General features: G+C 37.7%; 1 pseudogene; it reads left to right on the forward strand.

Moving 5' to 3' along the window:
- Positions 1-8,720, forward strand: part of LOC118636111 — a 50,313-nt pseudogene extending 41,593 nt beyond the window's left edge.
- Positions 8,721-12,466: the final 3,746 nt, after the last annotated feature.

A 12,466-nucleotide genomic window follows, 5' to 3' on the forward strand; every position in this document is an offset into this window, starting at 1 on the left:
TTGATACTAGGGACTTGATCAAGTGTCTGTACAGTCGTGTTCACATCAACATTATTCACAACAGCAAATGGGTCAAAAGAACCCAAGTGTCCACTGACTGAAGAATAATTAAACAAATTATATATAACGGAACAGTATTTAGCTTTAAAAGGAAGGACATTTTGATACATTTTACGACATGCATGAATCTTGTAGACATTATGCTTTTTGAAATAAGCCAGACACAAAAGGACAAATACTACATAATTCCATTTGTATGAGTCAACTTTTTAGAGACATAAAGTAGAATAGTCTTTAGTGTTTATTAGGGGCTGAGGGGAGGAGGAATAGAGAGTTACTGTTTCAAGAATAGAGTTCTTGTTTAGGATGATGAAAATGTTCTGAAGATGCAGCCCAACCAGTGTGGCTCAGTGGTTGAGTGTCCACCCATGCACCAAGAGGTCATGGGTTCAATTCCTGGTCAGGACACATGCCCAGGTTGTGGACCTGATCCCCAGTGTGGGGCATGCAGAAGGTGGCCAATTGATGTTTCTCTCTCTCTCTCCCTCTCCTTTTCTCTAAAAAAAAATCAATAAAGAAAAAAAAAATTAATGTTCTGAAGATGGAAATTGCTGATTGCACAATCATGTAAATCTACCTTATGCTACTGAACTGTACATTTAAAAATGGTTAGAATGGTAAAAATCAATCAAATGATATTTGAAAAGGATAAATTAAAATAATTTTGGTTGCAAACTGAACTCTACAAATAACCTTATTTGGTAGAACCAAATGTAATTCCCAATGAATCAAGTTCTCTAGGTTTATGGGCACTCTGCTGTATACAACATCCTCTCTGGAGGAATCTATTTATTTTTTGGCAGTTCTTTATGTTTTGAATTCATCTTTATCACACAGAACCTTTAAAGAAACCAAACTTAAATAATATGGTAATATGTTTTATTATTTTTTAAATTAAAATTTTTTTTCTTTATTGAATTTTAGAGAGAGAGGAAGGGAGAGGGAGAGAGAGAGAAACATCAATGAGAGAGAACATCAATTGGCCGCCTACTGCATGCCCCCCACTGGGGATCAGGCCCACAACCTGAGCATGTGCCCTGACCAGGAATTGAACTGGTGACCTTTTGGTGCATGGGTCGACACTCAGCCACTGAGCCACACCAGTTGGTCAGGCTCTTTTGAAATTTTTTTAAATTATTGATACTTGGAGAGAGATATTAAGAGAGAGAGAAAAAGAGAGCCATTTGTTGTTCCACTTATTTATGCATTTCATTGGTTGTTTCTTGTATGTGCCCTAAGCAGAGATCAAACCCACATTCGTGGTGTATTCAGATGATGCTCTAACCAACTAAGCTACCATATTTTGTATAATCTTGTCTTTCTACAAACTTTTGTCACTGGGAGGTAGAAATATTTTGTAATTATCTGCTTATTCTGATTATTCAAATTCTTTCAAGCTTGTCCACAATTCCCTTCTGATTAAGATGCTGGGTTTACTCTTTTACCCTCAGTTAAAGTTTATACTCTAATTTCTTTGGTGAAAAAATTTTTTTTGTTCATGTACTTTATTTATTTATTTATTTTTAAAATTTTTAATTTATTAATTTGTTGTTGTTACAGATGTTTCTCATTTTTCCTCCACTGACACCTTCCTCCCCTTCCCCCAACCTCATCACCAGCTTTGTTGTCTATGTTCATTGGTCATGCATATATACAGGTAAGTTCTGTGGTTTATCTCTTTCCCCACAAACACCCCTCCTCTGAGGCTTGTCAGCCTATACCCCACCTCCATGGCTCTGGGTTAATTTTGTTCAGCAGTTTGTTTAGTTCATTATATTCCACAAATAAGTGAGATCATGTGATACTTGTCTTTCTCTGCTTGGCTTGTTTCGCTTAGCATAATACTCTCCAGGTCCTTCCATGCCATCTCAAAGGATAAGAGATCTTTCTTTCTTACAGCTGCATAGTATTCCATTGTGTACATGTACCACAGCTTTTTAATCCACTCATCTACTGATGGACACTTGGGTTGTTTCCAGATCTTAGCTATTGTAAATAGTGTTGCTATGAACACAGGGGTACATATATTCTTTCTGATTGGTGTTTCAGGTTTCTTAAGATATGTTCCTAGAAGTGTGAACACTGGGTCAAGTGGCAGTTCAATTTTTAACTTTTTGAGGTAACACCATAGTGTTTTCCACAGTGGTTGCACCAGGCTGCATTCCCACCAGCAGTGTACTAGAGTCCCCTTTTATCCACTCCCTTGCCAACACTTGTTGTTTGATGATTTGTTGATGGCGGCCATTCTGACAGGTGTGAGGTGATACCTCATAGTTGTTTTAATTTGCATCTCTCTGATGACTAGTGATGTTGAGCATTTCTTCATATGTCTCTTGGCTATTTGTATGTCCTGTTTGGAGAGGTGTCTATTTAGGTCCTCTACCCATTTTTAATTGGGTTCTTTGTCTTCCTTTTGTTGAGTTGTATGAGCACTCTATATATATTGGAAATTAACCCCTTATCTGATGTACCATTGGCAATTATGGTCTCCCATATAGTGGGATCCCTTTTCGTTTTGATGTTTTTTTTTTGTTTGTTTTGTTTTGGTTTTTTTTTTGCTGTGCAGAAGCTTTTTAGTTTGATGTAGTCCCATGTGTTCATTTTTTCCTTTGTTTCTGTTGCCTTAGGTGTTGTATCAGTGAAAATTCTGCTGCGTATGATGTCTGAGATTTTGTTTCCTACATTTTTTTCTAGAATTTTTATGGATTCACGAGTTACATTTAAGTCTTTTATCCATTTTGAGTTTATTCTCGTGTATGGTGTAAGTTAGTGTTCTAGCTTCATTTTTCTGCAGGTAGCTGTCCAATTTTCCCAACAACATTTATGGAAGAAACTTTCTTAACTCCACTGTATGCTCTTGCCAACTTTGTCAAATATTAATCAAACATATTGTCTTGGGTCCATTTCTGGGTTCTCTATTCTGTTCCATTGATCCCTCTGCCTGTTCTTGTGCCAGTACCAGGCTGTTTTGATTATAGTGCCTTTGTAGTATAACCTGAATTCTGGTAATGTGATCCCTCCTACTTTGTTCTTCTTTTTCAAGATTGCTGTGGCTATTCAAGATTGGTTCCACATAAACTTTTGGAGTGTTTGTTCTAGTTCTATGAAGTATGTCATTGGTATTTTGATGGGGATTGCATTGAATCTATTGATTGCTTTGGTTAGTATGGACATTTTAATTATGTTAATTCTACCAATCCATGAATAGGGTATATGCTTCCACTTTTTTATATCTTCTTCCATTTATTTTTTCAATGACCTGTAGTTTTCTGTGAAGAGGTCCTTTATTTCTTTGGTTAAGTTATTCCTAGGTATCATAATTTTTTTTGCTGCGATGGTAAATTTTGGGTGAAAATTTTGATTTTTTTGGTTACTCTGTTCAATGAAGATAAATACATTCTATGTATTCTTTATATAAGTTCTTGAGAAACAATATACAAACTGGACCTTAAAATGTCTAAACTTAATTTGTCTGTGGATTTTTTTAGAGGTTACTTTTATGGTAGTTAATCAATAATAACATTTTCTTGTTATTTGTGTGAGAGATCAAGAGAGTGAGAGCAAAAGAGAGAGAGAAGGAAAAAGAGAGAAAGAACATAATACTTGTTGAAAATATTTTTTTCTTTCATCCCATAATAAAACATTATGAGATGTCAGAAATACAAGAACATTATTAGTTTCATAACTGACTATTAAATAAAAATGTAGTGGAGGTTTCTAAATTTTAAAAATATTCTGAAATATAAGTTTTTGTCATATAGTGTGCAATCACACTTCTGTTGCTGTGTATCTCTCTCTCTTGGTCATCAGCACTTTCTTAGGTTCACCGTAAATATCCACAATGCTCATTAATTTTATAAATTACATTTGACCCCTGAACAACAAGGGTTTGCACTATGTGAGTTCATTGGTATGGGGATTTTTTTTTTTTTTTTCAATAAATACCTGTATTGTTTTTCATCCACTGTTGGAAATCTGCAGATGCAAACTATATACATTGGTCTAATAATACATTTTACATAAGGGATTTGAGCATCCCTGGACTTTGGTATCCATCAGGCAGGGGGTCCCAGAACCAATTCTCTGGGTACCAAGGGTAGTTATGTTTTGAGGTTGTCAAAAATTGTGTGCAGCCCAGCTGGTGTGGCTCAGTAGTTGAGCATCGACCCATGCGTCAAGAGGTCGCCAGTTCAATTCCCATTTAGGGCACATGCCCAGGTTGTGGGCCTAATCCCCAGTAGGGGGCATGCAAGAGGCAGCCAATCGATCTTCTCTCTCATCAATATTTCTATCTCTCTCTCCCTTTCCTCTTTCTCTAGAAATCAATAAAGAATAAAATTAAGTAAAAAATAATTGTGTGCATATTTTTGACCATGTGAGGGCGGGCGCCTCTAACTCTGGTGTTGTTCAAGTGTCAACAGTATATTAATATATATTATTGAAACAGATGTCAGCACATTGAACTTTCAAATTCAAATGAAAGCAACTTACACTACCATTCCATATGCAATGGAAATCCCAATATCCCTCCCAAGCTCTCCAGAGTTGGAGTAAGGGAATAGAGTTTATTTACTCCTAATCTCTGATTAAAAGTTCTTGCTCCTACTGAATTAGTTCAATTTATGGATAATTTTATTATCTCACACATATAAGGTATATTGTTATACCATCATACTTATGTTACTCCCTAACAGGAAGCATTTACACAGAAACATTGCACACAACTACGAATTAAACATCAGCCACCTTTGTTTTTACAGGTCCCCGGACTCATCAACTATGGAACTGTTCATTGATCACCTTCCTCAAGTTTCTACATGTTCACACACTGTTTGGCACTCTCCCACCTTCCTCTGACTTCTTCCCCTTTACTAACTTTTTGGTCTTACCTTTTTCTAAATTTTTTTTTATTGATATTAGAGAGAGAGGAAGGGAGAGGGAGAGAGAGATAGAAACTTCAATGAAAGAGAACATTGATTGGCGCCCCCTGCATGCCCCTCACTGGATATTTGGCCCACAACCTAGGCATGTGCCCTGACCGAGAATCAAACTGGTGACCTCTTGATGCATGGGTCAACACTCAACCACTGAGCCGCACCAGCCAGTCTAGTCTTACCTTCTAATTTCTGTAACGTCTTAATTGAAAGAGTTTAGCTACTTCTTCCTGGCATTTCACTAAACAGTTTATGTGCCTAAAAGGAAAACAATCAAAAAAATGTATTATATTTGAAAATATACTTCAACTATATATATTTAAATTTACCTTTGTGATTTTAATTTCATTTTAGACTCAACCATGATATAAAATATATTTCATATACAGTATGTTTTTGTGTATGCGTATCCAAAAACATACTATATATTATATATAATGTCATATTGTGTGTATATAATACTAAATATATATAACATGATTTTATATATGTATACTTATAAAATATATACTATATATATGAATGTGTTTATTATGTGTGTGTGTGTGTGTGCGTGTGTGTGTGTGTGTGTAGGTTTACAGTTGTTTGTATGGAAAATAATAATGCAATAATTAATATATAAAAATACAAGAATAAACTCTGTATTCTGAGTACTCACAACTGTAAACCTACTTTTGCTCCACTATATATATATATATATATATATATATATATATATATATATAATTCTCAGCTTTTCTGTCAAACTTATGGGAAATGCCATTTTAAAAAAGAGGGGACCCTTGCTCAGCTGGTGTGGCTCAGGGGTTGAGCATTGACCTATTCACCAGGAGGTCCCTGGTGGATACCCAGTCAGGGCATATTCCCGGGTTTCAGGCTCAATCCCCAGTAGGGGCGTGCAGGAGGCAGCCAATCAATGTTTCTCTCTCACATCAATGATTCTATCTCTCTCTCCCTCTCCCTCCCTTGATCTGAAATCAATACATCATATTTTTATTTTTAAAAAGGGACCCTCTTTCAAACCTCACTAAACATATTCTCACATTCTGGAAGATCGTTTTTATCCTGGGAAACATAATTTTTGACACATCTTGAAGGAAGAAGTCATGGATGATATTTGCCAGCTCAGCCAATTGTCTTTTTCTAATGGACTGGCAAATTGAAAACAGCACAGCACTGTCCTCTATAAGATTCCCTGGGAAGAATGATTCTGCCAATCTCCCAGAGTTAATTTTGAAAGCACTCATATATTTAACTGAAGCAGAAATTGTACTTTTATATTTAGCAGATAAGAATAGGCAAATTGCTGCCAGCTAAAATCCTGAATTTTGACAGCTATATGCTGTTTAAGAATGTATACTCTAAGAGTCCAAAATGGTGGTGGATTAGGTGGAAGCTACACTGATCTCCTCCCAGGACCAAACTGTAATTACAACACAAATATGGAAAAATCATTCTGAATAACCAACAGAAGACTAGCTGGAAGGAAACCTTAGAACCAAGGACTTAAAGAGGAGTCCACATTGACACTGGTAAGAAGTGTGGAGGCTCAAGAGGGCTGGCCAGGCCTCACAGGCAGCAATTTAAGCTCTGGAGGAGTATCTCAGCTGTGGGGGGGGGGGGGAGGTTCTTTGAGAAATCTGAGGTCTAAACCTCAAACCAGGCTCCCCTGCTCAGAACACTAGAACTGGGAAAGGTGCCCACATAACACCTTGCTTCAAAAAACAGCAGGGTTTCTGTCAACCAAGGAGAGTTGGCTAGAAATACAGGCACCCTCTTAAAAGGTGAACACATCAAGTTTTGTTTGCAGCCATTCACCTTGAACTCTGACAGAGGGAAGGCAGAGTGGACTACAGCTATGTGAGGAAAGTCCAGGGTTGGTGGCTCTAGGGAGAGTCCTGAGAGGAAAGCTACCTGGATCCCTGTGCTGAGTCATCCCCTTTGCAGAAGCCATCTTTCTCAGGCAGAATTTTCCCATCAATGCAGCTTTAGCCTGAAGGGAAGCAAAAGATCTACATTTTGGAATCCTTCTCACTCAACCCACCCTGTGGAGCTTACACCCTGACTATAACCAGAGACTCATTAAGTGACTGAGACTAACAGAAAATATACAGGCAGAGACGGTTCCCTGGTTGCTTTGAATCTCTGCCTGAACTTTTCCTGGTTCTGGGGCTAGTAGAAGCAGACCTTGGTTCACAGTTTGGTCCTTTCCACATGCACCCAGGCCCAACAGAGGGAGACACAAGCTGTTGATCACTGATAGCTCCAAACAGGTTGTTCAGGGCCAAGCACAGTGTCTGACAATGGTCTAAACTAGAGTCCTTCCAAAGAGTCCAAGACCAGTACACTCAGTAGCCAACTTCAGACAACAACAGAGTAAGATCCAATAAGCTTTACAAACAGCATATATACAGGCAGATATTGGCAGACACTAAACCCTGTTGAGCCAAATTCCGTTTTGTGTGATCAACACCTATACAGCTGCCTGCACACTGCGTTGGGGACTGGGTCTTACTGTCAGCAAGCCTGAGGGTCAAGCCCATGTACAAATGGGCCAATAGCAATCAAGACTCAATTACAACAAGAGAGCCCACCCCACATGCACAAGAGACATTCTTACAGTACCCAGTTCTGGTGATCAGGGAGATAGCGCCACTGGGTCCTACCGGTCACCAAGTACATAAGGCCACCCTACCAATACTTGGAGTCATAGCAGATGTACCTAATGCATAGAAACAAACACAAACAGGCAGCCAAAATGGGGAAGCAAAGAAGTAGGCTCCAAATGAAGGCACAAGAGAATTCTCCACTAGAGCCCTGGTGTCCCAGCCTGTTACAGTCCCAGGTCCGCAGTTGCCTGTATCTTCTTTTTCAATGTGCCAGATGCCACTATGTCCTTCACCAAGGACTTCCTGGCAGGATTTCCAAGACAGCGGTAGTACCCATCGAGCAGGTCAAAATACTGCTGCAGGTGCAGCATGCCAGCAAGCAAATTGCCAAAGATAAGCAATACAAGGGCATTATAGACTGTGTGGTTTAATCCCCAAGAAGCAAGGAGTCCAGTCCTGGAGTAGTAACCTGGCAAATGTCATCAGATACTTTCCCACCCAAGTACTCAACAAGCAGGTCTTCCTGAGTGGTGTAGACAAGAGAGCACAGTTTTGGTGATACTTTGCAGGGAATCTGGCATCAGGTGGTGCTGCTGGGGCCACCTTCTTGGGTTTTGTGTATCCTCCAGATTTTGCCCTTACCCATCTAGCAGCAGATGTGGGCAAAGCTGGAACTGAACAGGAATTCAAAGGCCTCAGTAACTGCCTGATTAAGATCTACAAATCTGATGTGATTAAGGGTTTGTGCCAAAGCTTAATGTGCCTGTGCAGGGTATGATCTATCGAGATGTTTATTTTGGTGTCTATGACACTGCAGACAGAATGCTTCCAGATCCCAAGAATATTCACATCTGCATCAGCTGGATAATCACAGTCTGTCACAGCAATGGTTGTGTTGACTTCTTATCCATTTGACACTGTTCATTACTGCATGTTGATGCAGTCAGGGTGCAAAAGAACTGATATCATGTACACAGACACTCTTGACTGCTGGATAAAGATTGCTCTTGATGAAAGAGGCAAAGTTTTTTTCAAGGGTGCATGGTCCAATATTCTCAGAAGCACGGGTGGTGCTTTTGTGCTTGTCTTGTATGATGAAATTAAGAAGCTCATATAAATTATTTCCTGGTCTTTCCTGTCCTCACCCACAATGAACAGGCATATTGTACTATGTAAAATATCTTGAGCATTCTTGACAGACTCTTGATTGTCTATTTATCAGTGGCAGCTATTTACTGGTTGAAAATGGGAAGAAATAATATTCATCTGACCAGATTTATCTTAAAGCCATTTCCATGATGATTATGGAACTCAATTATATTTTGTATTTCAGTCACTCCTGATAAACAACAAATTTGAAGAGATAAAAGAATATCTGAAATATTAAATAGACAGAGAGAGAATTCTTCAGAAAAAGAGCTATATGAAGTGGAGGTAAGCAATTTAACAAATATAGAGTTCAGAGTAATGATTATACCAAAGCTTAATAGCATGAAAAAAGAGATAGCAACCATAAAAAGAACCAGTCAGAAATGTAGAGTGCCTTATCTGAAATAAACAATACACTGGAAGGAATAAACAGCAGGTTCAATGAAGCAGAGGACCAAATCAGTGATTTGGAATGCAAGATAGAAAAAAAGAACAACACCCAATCAGAGCAGCAAAAAGAAAAAAGCGCTAAAAAAAGTGAGGACAATTTAAGAAACCACCTTTGGGACAATATGAAGTATAACAACATTTGCATGATAGGGGTACCAGAAAACGAGAGATAGCAAGGGATCTGCTTTCACCCCTCTTATTCAACATAACACTGGAAGTTCTAGCCACAGCAATCAGACAACAAGAAGAAATAAAAGTATCCAAATTGAAAGGAAAAAGTAAAACTGTCATTATTTGTAGATGATATGATATTGTATATAGAAAACCTTAAAGATTCCACCAAAAAACTACCAAAACTGATAAATGAATTCTGTAAAGTGGCAGGATACAAAATAAATATCCAGAAATTGGTGCATTTTTGCACTAATAATGAACTATCAGAGAGGGAAACTAACAAACAATTCCATTCACAACTGCTTCAAAAAGAATAAAATGCTTAGGAATAAATTTAGCCACCGATGTAAAAGACCTGTACTTGGTAAATTATAAGACTCTGAGTAAAGAAATTGAGAAATAAATAAGTGAAAACATACAGCTTGTTCATGGATTGGAAGTGAAAACATACAGCTTGTTCCCTAAAATTTCCATACTACCCAAAGCAATCTATAGAATCATTGCAATTGGAGAAATCACTCTACCTGACATCAAACTATATTACAAGGCCATAGTAATGAAAACAGCATGATGGTGGCATAAAAACAGATATGTGGATCATTGGAATAGAATAGAGAGCCCAGAAATAATCCACACCTTTATAGTCAATTAATATTTGACAAATAAGGCAAAAACATACAATGGACTAAAGATAGTCTATTCAATAAATGGTGTTGGGAAAATTGGACAGATACATACAAAAAAATTAAACTAGGCCACCTTCTTACACTGCACGCAAGAATAAACTCAAAATGGATTAAAGACTTAACTGTTAAGCTCAAAACCATAAAAATCTTAGAAGAAAACATAGGCATTAAAACATCAGACATTTTTCATAGCAATATTTTTTTTGTATATATCTCCTCAGGCAAGGGAAACAAAAGAAAAAATAAACAAACGGGACTACACCTAACTAAAGAGTTTTTTTTCACAGCAAAGGAAACCACAACAAAATGAAAAGGCAAATCACTGAATGGGAGAACATATTTGCCAATGATACATCTGATAAGAGGTTTATATCCAAAATTTATAAAGAACATAAAACTCAGCACACATACACACACACATGCACACACACACAATCCAATTAAAAATGGGCAGAAGTCCTAAACAGACACTTCTCCAAAGAGGATGTACAGATGGCCAATAGGCATATGAAAGTATGTTCAACATCACTAAGCATCAGAGAGATGCAAATTGAAACCACAATGAGATATCACCTCACACCTGTCAGAATGACTATCATCAATAAATCAACAAACAAGTCTAGGTGAGGATGTAGAGAAAATGGAGCCCTGGCCGATTTGGTTCAGCGGTTGGAGCGTCAGCCTCTGGTCCAGAGACACCAGGGTTCGGTTCCCGCTAAGGGCACGTACCTCAGTTGCAGTTTGTCCCCGGCCCTGGTTGTTCGTGCGGTTGGCAGCCACTCGATGTGTCCCTTTCACGTCGATGTTTCTCTCTCTCTCTCTCTCTCTCTCTCTCTCTCTCTCTCTCTCTCTCTCTCTCTCTCTCTTCCTCTCTCCCCCTCCCACTCTATCTGAACAAAATATCGAAAAGTGTCCTCGGGTGAGGATAAAAAAAAAGAAAATGGAGCCCTAGTGCACTATTGGTGGGACTGCAGACTGGTGCAGCCACTGTGGAAAACAGTTTGGAGGGTCCTCAGATATTAAAAATGGAACTGCTTTATGACCCAGCAATTCCCCTTCTGTAAATACATCAGGAGAAACCTGAAACAATGATTCAAAAGAATATGTGCATCCTTTTGTTCATTGAAGCATTATTTACACACTGTGTTTTTAATACTTTTAATTTACTTTATTACTTTTGTTGAAAGTCTAACTTGATGTATTAGCTAAAAGGCACTCCTATAAATAGGTCTTTAGTAATGTGGTGGTAAGATGTGTGTGGGGGAGAGGGGAGGAGACATATTCTACCTTCATAATTAGTTCTCATTTAGTGAGCCTGCATCCCTTGTCTGTGAAGTTCACAGATATCTCTCAGTTTTATCCCCTTGACTTAGATGGGGAAGGATGTTGGAAGGAATGTAACTGGGTATTTCTATTCCCCCAAGTCAATTATTCTGATAAAATCCTAATAAGTTAAGCTCTGGTAAAATAGTTTCTCTTGAAGGAAAGCCTTGTTAAGAACAGAATGCTCTGTCTTATTTCAAAATTGTACTTTCTTCTTCCCATTCCAGAAACCCAAGAGGGTTTCTCTCTGATCTTCACTATGAAAATCTGATAGAGCTCCAGGATATAAAACTCACAAAAGTCAGGGTGCTTCCCTGGAGGATTTATCTCTCAGATTTGTTCGCTCTGAGAAATTCATCAATTACACTTCAGATTTTCCCACCCCAGGACTGATATCCACATAGGCTTCTGCTTGAGAGGGCTTCTGCTTTGTTAAGTTGGGATTCACTGTATTTGTCTGACTCTATAATTTGGAGAGCAGCACTTTACCTCGTGACCTTACTTCTCTGACAAATATAAGAAGAGTTGCTATTTTTCTAGGGTTTTTTTTTTTTTTTTTTTTTTTTCAGTTTGTTTTTCTTGTTAGGATGGAATAGTGATTTCCAAGTTACTTACAGGTTAGTCTGGACAGCAGAAGTCTAAAATTTCTATATTTTAACATACTTAATACAAAAAAAAACCCCTAAACTTTGTGACTAAACATGTTATTATATAAATGTAAACTATTATTAACTGTGAAATGTTTATTCTGTTTCTTGTTTAAATAATGTAAACCATGAAATATCACTTTTTTTCATTTTTCGTATTATAATAAGTGAGTACAGCCAGTATTATACTAGTTCAAAACAAAACAAAAAGATGTTTGCTGTTAGGACTCATTGCAACTAAAAAAAGAAAGGCTCCAGATTTAGTTTTAATAATATTTGTGTTAAAACAATTTAGTGGATGCCTCAAAAGTGGACAGGAGTTCGTTTACAAGCAATTAGATATTTCAAGAGCAATAGCCTACACTTTTATCTTAAAAACAAATTAGAAATAGACATTTAAGTGATAATTGTTTATCCTAGTCAAGACATGTTTT

Source organism: Molossus molossus, unplaced genomic scaffold, assembly GCF_014108415.1.
Source record: "Molossus molossus isolate mMolMol1 unplaced genomic scaffold, mMolMol1.p scaffold_m16_p_2, whole genome shotgun sequence".
In the NCBI taxonomy this organism is placed as follows: domain Eukaryota; kingdom Metazoa; phylum Chordata; class Mammalia; order Chiroptera; family Molossidae; genus Molossus; species Molossus molossus.